Raw genomic sequence first — 9,377 nt, forward strand, 5'->3', positions numbered from 1 at the left:
AATAGAAAATGATCGAAAGTGGAAAATATGAACAGACATATTATTCGTCTGTTGACACCAACAGGCCTGGAACTGACTAGCAGCACCCAATGAGAGAAAAAGAGAAAAATATGATGGAAAAATCCCCCCCCCCCAAAAAAAAACACCAAAGAGTGTCTTCTTTGGTCACGTAAGCTGTCCCCCCTCAGTGACTCATGGATTTATTGAGTTGGGGAGGCAGAGCAGAGGCGGACACATCCGTGTATTCTCACGCCTCTAAGCCACCACACTGTCATCTGTGAGAAAGAAACGGCAGGGCGGGCCATGGTAGACAGATGTGGGTCAGACATGCTGAGGGAGAGAATGAGAGAGAGGGTGAGAGAGAGAGGGAGAGAGAGAGAGAGAGAGAGAGAGAGAGAGAGAGGGGGGGGGGGCGGTGTAGAGAGAAGAGAGAGAGAGAGACAGGAGCTCCTCTCTAGGGCCTAAGCAGAAATACATGAATGAAGCAGAAGCCCAAGCTGTGGTAATACTTCAGATAAAACATCGGAACACTTTCTCTCTTAAGGAAGTGTTATAACGCATTATGAACATTCACTTTATGAATGCAGTTCTTCAGACTTTAGAGCACTGTGAACCGTCGGAGTCAAATAAGCCTGCTGGAGGAATGCTCGATGAAGGCAGGAAATCCTGAACATTCCAACTCTTGTTCTCCGCCATCTTAAATGGGTCAATAGCAATGTTTCTGTATACCAGATTTTAATCTGAGTTACGTACTGTATCTGTACTGTGCTGTACTGTACTGTATTGTATCTTATGTAACTGTACAGCTCAATCACTTACTTGCCTGAAGTGCTGTTTGTGTTGTATTGGATCAGCTGTCAATGTTTCTGCAGTAATAACAATCAGCTATTTCCATTAATACCCTAACCTACAGAGAGAGGGGGGGGGGGAGTGATGAGGGGGTATGGAGGAGAGAGGGGGGGTGGGGGAGAGATAGAAGGGGGAGAGCGGAGGAGAGATGAAGGAGAGAGCGGGTTGAAAGCTATTGAGATGATCAACACATGACTCATCTCTTCGAAAGTATATGAGTCACATTAAGATATGATGGGCATCTCAAACAATAGGTCTCCCCCTTCACACATGCACACACACGCACACCTCTAATACTCGTACTTGGGAAGGAAGGGGAAGGAACACCTTCAAATAATTCTGTTTCTATAATTATGGTTTATCTGTCGTTCATGTTTGCTGATGAGGTTTGGAATGCACAGGTCTCAATCAAAATGAAGCTGGTCAAACGGACTGCTCTTTCGTGTACAGTGTGTATTGATTGTTGTGAGCACTGTTAGTATGGTGTCTGTGTAGCAGGCCTATGTATTGTCTAGACACTAATTGTTGTCTATGTTGTTAATCTAAGTAAATGCTATACAAACAAACCTTGAAAAATACTACACAACAAACATGACATACATTATCGTTGCCTGTGTAAATGCTATACAAACAGTGTATTGGCAGATAAGACGTGTCTTTTGTCTCTTAATTAAGGTAGCTGGACGGAGCTTTCACAGTTGGAATTAGATTAAGGTTGTTGTGTAACCTGTAATTGAGAGGGAACACCTTAACCTCTTCATCTCAGAGCATGCACCCCTGCTGTGCTGCTGATGAAAGGGTGTGTGTATGTGTGTGTGTGTGTGGGGGGGGGGGAAGACGTCTCACTCAGAGGAGACGGGTGGGGTTGAGTGTTACCCTGGTAAGTACTTCCTGTCTATACTTCCCAGAGAGGAAGAGGTACAAAGGAGAGAGACACCCTATATCCCTCCCTAAACACTCAAGCACACTCAACTCTCACATTAAGTCTTCAGACCAAAGCTTAGCAAAATGACATGCTTAACTGACAAGCGCAATTCACTGCTTGACTGAACAGCATTTCGTATTGCGATTAGACACACATGCCTGGCTATGCTCATTGGTAAAGTAGCAACCAAGCTACAGAACATAAAGCTCATCAAATACATCTTAATCCTACCTGACCCCGCTAAGTCTCACGCCCCCCCCAACACCCCCGTATCTCCATTCAGCTAATATCCCATATACTGTAATATCAAGATGATCTGAAGTCTGAGCCCCTTATCTAATCCTCTGCTATGCGAGTCGGCTCTCTGCGTACGTTGTCAGCCTGTAAGCAACACAACAGGCATCTCTTTTGGCCGGGGGGGTTCTGGGCATCACGCGGTGACTCACCCTTCTCAACCAACCAACCCCCCACCCCCACCACCCTCCCTCCCTCCCCCAGACATGCAGACGCAGGGCGGCCTTCACACTCTCATTAACAGCTGCCATCGTCAGGAAGCTAATGACGCTGACCTCAGCAGCGCCTGTCCATTTTAGGTCAGGTTCACCAGAACTGTGCTGATTGCAGTGTTTGAAGTGTTTCTTCGCCTGGAGAAAAAAAACGAGTGGGCTGGGGGGTGAAATGAGACATGAGAACTTGTGTAAATAAGTGGTGCAAGCTAGGGGGAAAAGGAGAAGATAAGCGTTTTTTGGGCCTGCGTTCTGGTTGTGGAGGCCCTTCGTGTGTAGTGTGCAGGATGTCGAAAAATAACCACAACGTTGTAACGATGGGTAAGTAAACTAAGCATGAGATTAGAATTATCTGTCGGTGATATAGTAAAATGATAAATTGCACACATCTGATGATCATTAGCAAACGAAAACCAAAATACACTGTAAAACACGAATATTTAGCTCCCATACAACACGTCATGTTAATACCCACCAGGGGAGGCTGGTGGAGGTAGAAATTGGAGGACGAGCTCATTGTAATGCATGGAATGGACTGAGGAAATGGTGTTTGACTCATTCCATGCCATGCATTACAATGAGCTTGTCCTCTGATTTCTCCCCTACCAGCCTCCACTGATACCCACCTGCCGTGTCAAAGCGAGAGGGAAGTAAGTTTGTTCTTTATTCCCTGGGGTTATTCCTATTCATTTCTTGTGATGAGCCTCAGCACCTGCTTAACTTCCTCTATGAAGTGGCTATTTCAGCAAGAGTTGATTCCTGTTAAAGAGAATTTAACCTGAAAAGTCTTTGCCATCAGACATGAAACCTATAGACAAACTGAGAAAGTCTTGCAAACAGTATTAGTCATCAACCTTAAAGAAGCAACTGACATTCACTCAACCCTAGGCCTACTACAGTATAAAACAAGGAGAAGACGTGCTTGATTCTAAATCCATATTGTATACTCTGTACTGAAGAAAGGCTCCACACCGAAACGCATCCACAGTGACTATGCTGATTATGCATTAAACCACCATTTATGAATCCATCAATCATTCATTTCCTTCAGTTGAGAGTGCTGGCTGGATGGTGTACCCACTACAGTATCAACCGCATAGACGATCACAATTTGTGGATTCAGCACTAATAACTCGCAGCCATAAAAGAGGTTGTCCAAACATGCGTTTTTCCCCGCCTGTGCAGGACAATGTTTGGCGTGCGAAGGGGAAACAGTTTCCTGTTGGCCCAGGCGTACTTCCTGTCCCAACCGCATTGAGTGACACAGGACCCACAGTGCTTTTGCACTTCCTGTTGAACAGGAAATGGGAGCAGCTTGCGGTGCCTCTGGAACAGGATCTCAACTTTGCTTCAAGAAGAAGCGAGGCCCTCCAATAAACAGTTTTGTCTCGAAGTCTATTCAAATGGCGTGTGTCACCAATACAGGACATTATTCTGCTTCTTTTTGAGCCTAATCACTGTATTCTTCAGGCAATGTCTCTAAATATTGTAATATTCTAAATATGCACACATGGCAGTTGCAGATACATAAGTAAACAATAACAGAATAGCTGGGATATTGAATGTTACACATACTAATATGATAAGTACTTTAGGATGAGTCATGGCATGTAAGATTTGTCAGGGATTAAGCCCCTCCCTCTGCTGCAGGCGGATCTGCTGCGGTCGTAGTGAGAGTGAAACTGCCACAGCGAAACCGGCTCTTGTCAAACCACACACAGACACATCTGTGTGTGTGTGTGTGTGTGTGTGAGGGCGGTGTATGTGTGTGTGTGTGTGTGTGTGTGTGTGTGTGTGTGTGAGGGCGGTGTATGTGTGTGTGTGTGTGTGTGAGGGCGGTGTGTGTGTGTGTGTGTGTGTGTGTGTGTACTGTATGTGTGTGTGTGTGTGTGTGTATGTGTGTGAGAGTGTGTCTGTGGGCGCATAGGAAACACGCAAGTGTTTAGGAAATAAGCAGGGGTAAGAGAACTTTGACACATACTGTGTGTGTGTGTGTGTATGCGCGCGTGTGCGTGTGCGTGTATGTGTGTGTATGTGTGTGTGTGTGTATGCGCGCGCGTGTGCGTGCATGTGTGTATGTGTGTGTGTGTGTGTGTATGTGTGTGTGTTGTGAAATAAGATATGTGGCAGTGAGACACTACAAGCCTCCGCGGGAGGATTTATGATGAGGAAGGCCTGTGGTATTGAGCCGGAGGCGCATCCTGTTTAATTGGCAGAAGTGTGACTTCCTTCACTCGTTTATTCAAAGCGGCAGAAAAATGTTGAATCATTTCAATATGTAAATGACAACTCTGTGACCTCATGCCACTTCAGGGAAGGCTTCCGTATCAAGGCCCCGAGGCCATTTCTATGAATAACATGAGATGACAATATGACACATTTACATAATCACAGGCGATGAGAGATCACCTGACCTTGGATTTTTTTTTTCATCAATAGCCTCAATCAACTCTTCCGTCTTGAACTAAAACAGAACTAAATGTCGCTGCTGCTAACCCATAAAGCTATGTAGTGGAGCATTTGCGTGTTCGCGCCTCATACTGGCCACCACATTCACATCCCTCCACGCCCAGACCCCCACCACATCCCTCCACCGTACCCATCCAGGGTGTTGCGGACCGGGGGTGGGGGTGGGGGTGGGAGACGCAGGGCCTCCAACCCTCCAGCCTCTAGCTGCCCTGTTTATCCACCAGCATCCTGCCTGCCGCAGACAACAGTGAATAATCTGGCCCGATCTGTTCCTGCCGTCTCCTGGCGTCTGCTCTCCCCTGCAGGCCCCTGGCAAAGACAGGCCGGCGAGGCGAGCACAGAGCTACGCACGAGGAGGCAGGATGCCTGGCCACTACACACGCTGACAGGGCCTGGCTAGCTTGTAACTGTGTGTATGTGTGTGTGTGTGTGTGTGTGTGTGTGTGTGTGTGTGTGTGTGTGTGTGCGTGTGCGTGTGCGTGTGCGTGTGCGTGTGTGTGTTGGCGTGCCTGTGTGCGGGAAGCAGCAAAGGTCTAAATCGAAAAGTGCTGATTTAGGGTGGGATTTTTAGTTGGTTTGCAGAGGGATACAGATTGAATTTGGAGGAAAAGAACAGAATAGAACAGAAAAGAACAGAATAGAACAGAAGAACGTGGAATAGAACAGAATAGAACAGAAGAACGTGGAATAGAACAGAATAGAACAGAATAGAACAGAAGAACGTGGAATAGAACAGAAAAGAACAGAATAGAACAGAATAGAACAGAAGAACGTGGAATAGAACAGAATAGAACAGAATAGAACAGAATAGAACAGAAGAACGTGGAATAGAACAGAAAAGAACAGAATAGAACAGAATAGAACAGAAGAACGTGGAATAGAACAGAATAGAACAGAAGAATGTGGAATAGAACAGAAAAGAACAGAATAGAACAGAATAGAACAGAAGAACGTGGAATAGAACAGAAAAGAACAGAATAGAACAGAATAGAACAGAATAGAACAGAAGAACGTGGAATAGAACAGAATAGAACAGAATAGAACAGAAGAACGTGGAATAGAACAGAATAGAACAGAAGAACGTGGAATAGAACAGAATAGAACAGAATAGAACAGAAGAACGTGGAATAGAACAGAATAGAACAGAAGAACGTGGAATAGAACAGAATAGAACAGAAGAACGTGGAATAGAACAGAATAGAACAGAATAGAACAGAATAGAACAGAAGAACGTGGAATAGAACAGAAAAGAACAGAATAGAACAGAATAGAACAGAATAGAACAGAATAGAACAGAAGAACGTGGAATAGAACAGAATAGAACAGAAAAGAATAGAACAGAATAGAACAGAATAGAACAGAAGAACGTGGAATAGAACAGAATAGAACAGAATAATAATTTAATTTAAATAATTTTGCCATTTAGCAGACGCTTTTATCCAAAGCGACTTACAATTACGAATTACAGGGTCATTCCCCCTGGAGTAACTGAGGGCTAAGTGCCTTACTCAAGGGCACACTAGTAGTGGTGTGGTTTCAGGCGGGATTTGAACTCACAACCTTCCGATCACAAGTCCAACTCACTATCCACTAGACCACCACCACTACCCCCAGAATAGAACAGAAGAATGTGGAATAGAACAGAAAAGAACAGAATAGAACAGAAGAACGTGGAATAGAACAGAAAAGAACAGAATAGAACAGAATAGAACAGAAGAACGTGGAATAGAACAGAAAAGAACAGAATAGAACAGAATAGAACAGAAGAACGTGGAAAAGAACAGAAAAGAACAGAATAGAACAGAATAGAACAGAAGAACGTGGAATAGAACAGAATAGAACAGAATAGAACAGAAGAACGTGGAATAGAACAGAACCAAAGAGAACAGAATAGAACAGAAAAGAACAGAAAAGAACAGAAAAGAACAGAATAGAACAGAATAGAACAGAAGAACGTGGAATAGAACAGAAAAGAACAGAATAGAACATGGAATAGAACAGAACCAAAGAGAACAGAATAGAGACAAAAAGCCAAACAGAATCTGTAACAGCAGTAGCTCTGCAGCTCTGTATATGTGACAGCAGCTGGGGAAAGTGGGAACAAGTCAGCAACCAATCAAAATGTTCTGACTTTTATTCTGAAACGTGTAAATAAAATTGAAAATCAAAGACACACTCGCTAGTCTAGTCAAAACATTGCAATGCAATGGATTCGGTGAGTAATCCCCACTACTCTACACTAACTAGGTAGTAGTGGGGATTACTCACAGAATCCATTGCATTGCAAGATTTGGGCTAGACTAGCAAGTATGTCATTGATTTAAAAAAAGATTGAAATGTAGTTACATTTTTCTGAATAAAAGTCTGAACATTTGGTCGGTTGCCCACTTGTTCCCGCTTTCACCAACTGCCGTCACACATCAGTATACCATAGTTGAGCTTCAGCTGAGCTTACTTTCGGGAAATGACCTCAGCGTCATGCTAAAAACAGAGCCGACGTTACTGTGGGCGTGGCCACAAGCTGTTACCCCTCCCTTTGACACATCTGTGTCATTGGGCCAACGCCCCTGTCACTCACCCCACCTCTCTCTGACAGGCATTCTCTGCTTTGTCCTGCACCTGTGATCCCGCCTCCTCAACCTCCCCCAACACTCCACAGGCAGGAATCATACCTCCTCCTCCTCAGGGCCTTACCGATGACTCAACCCAGCCACAGCGGCCTCCACCGGGGGAGACGTTTTTTGCTCTCCGTGCCTCACCTGGAGGAATTATAACCCCCACCCTTCCCCACCGCCAGACCCCCAGGGAGGGGTTAGACAACAGTGGGTCCGTACAGAGAGCCAGTGGGGGTTATTTAGAGCACCTTGCTTACGCATGGGAGTACTGCTTTCATGCGTATGGAAGCGTAGCTGAGTTTGGACAGGCAGGAGAGAGAGAGAGAGAGGTTGGGCCTACGCACAATGCACAGTGGTGCTAGCTGATTCACACATTACCACCACGCTGCCCTTCCACCTGCGTGCTGGAGTGTGTGTGTGTGTGTATGTGTGTGTGTGTGTGTGTGTTTCTGTGTCATTTCACAGTGTCTGTCAATACATGAAGTCCATGACTCTTCAAAAGCTCTCATGGATGACGCATCATAACAACAGGCAGTAGTCACCCGAGGAGAGGCCTCTCTTGTCTCCCCACCCCACCCCGCCCCACTGAAACGCTCCTGCTATGTAGCTTCTCACCGTGTTCCCAGTGGAGAAGTCCCTGTTACCTCGCCAGAACCAAAGACAGTGAATTAGAATTCAAAGCATTTTTTAAGACATCAATGTAGTATATGTGACAGCAGCTGGTGCAAGGAACAAGTCGGCAACAGACCAAATGTTTAAATGTAAAAATGTAAATAAATGTCAACGTTGTTGAAAATCAATGACACACTCGCTAGTCAAGCCAAAACATTGCAATGCAATGGATTCGGTGAGTAATCCCTACTACTACCTAGTTACTACTACCTGCTGTGACATATTGTCAGCCCATTGTCAGCACTTAGTGTTGCAAACCAGACGTGACTGATCGATTAGAATACAGGTAATTGTGTTTCACAAATCTGATCATGGCAAGGAAGTGCATCCAACATGTGTGACTTCACACAGAAATGAGTGTGTTTTCTAACGAGCCACACCTCTGCAGAATGGAGTTCTGTTTTTGGTTTGACTCATGCACACTGACAGCACACACAATACACACAGTATACACACACACACACACACACACACACAAACAATGACACACAGACACACAGTGTGACACACACACACACACACACACACACATACAGTGACACACAGACACACATTGTGACACACACACACACACACACACACACACACACACACACACAGTCCGCCCCCACCCCCCCTCCATATGTACACACATCTGTTGGCAGCAAACAATAAACACATATCAGGTGATGAGTCATAAAGCTTTGTCAACACACACACAATAAAAGTGAACATAATTTCCTGGGGCCTCATTCATAAAGCTTGCGTACACCCAAAAACGTGCGTACCCAAAAACGTGCGTACCCAAAAAACGCTTTAATTGCTACCATTATGTAACATAAATCAAAATATTACCTCTCACGTATTATATATGAAGGAGTGCACACAGTAAATATATACGTGCACACTGCACATATCTTATTCACCCTTGTCCTGTACGCATCACATTGTACATATATCTTTACTGTAGGTATCGTATTGATATTCATGCAAATGTATTGCCTTTTTACATTCATATTCATTGAATGTAGTGCGAGGCTGGACATGAATGAACAAGTTGAGCACCGTCCACATTGACTTCACAGTAATTAATGTCTTCATAAGGGTAAAGTTCCTGATAAATCCAATGATACACCACGCAATGTCCATACATTGAAGATAATGATCCATACATGAACAAGCTCACTGTAGACAATTGACTATCATCCCCAAGCAAACCCCATGTATACGGACTACGAAAACGTTGGCGCACAGCCACTTTACTACTGAACTATCTATTATTAGCCTACTAGTTGCAGCACTAGTGTATCCTGTCTTACCTGTAATATTGTTACCTTTATCTTGTATTAGCCTATTGCCTTA

This window comes from Nansenia antarctica (genome assembly GCF_963989245.1).
Source record: "Nansenia antarctica genome assembly, chromosome: 2".
In the NCBI taxonomy this organism is placed as follows: Eukaryota; Metazoa; Chordata; class Actinopteri; order Argentiniformes; family Microstomatidae; genus Nansenia; species Nansenia antarctica.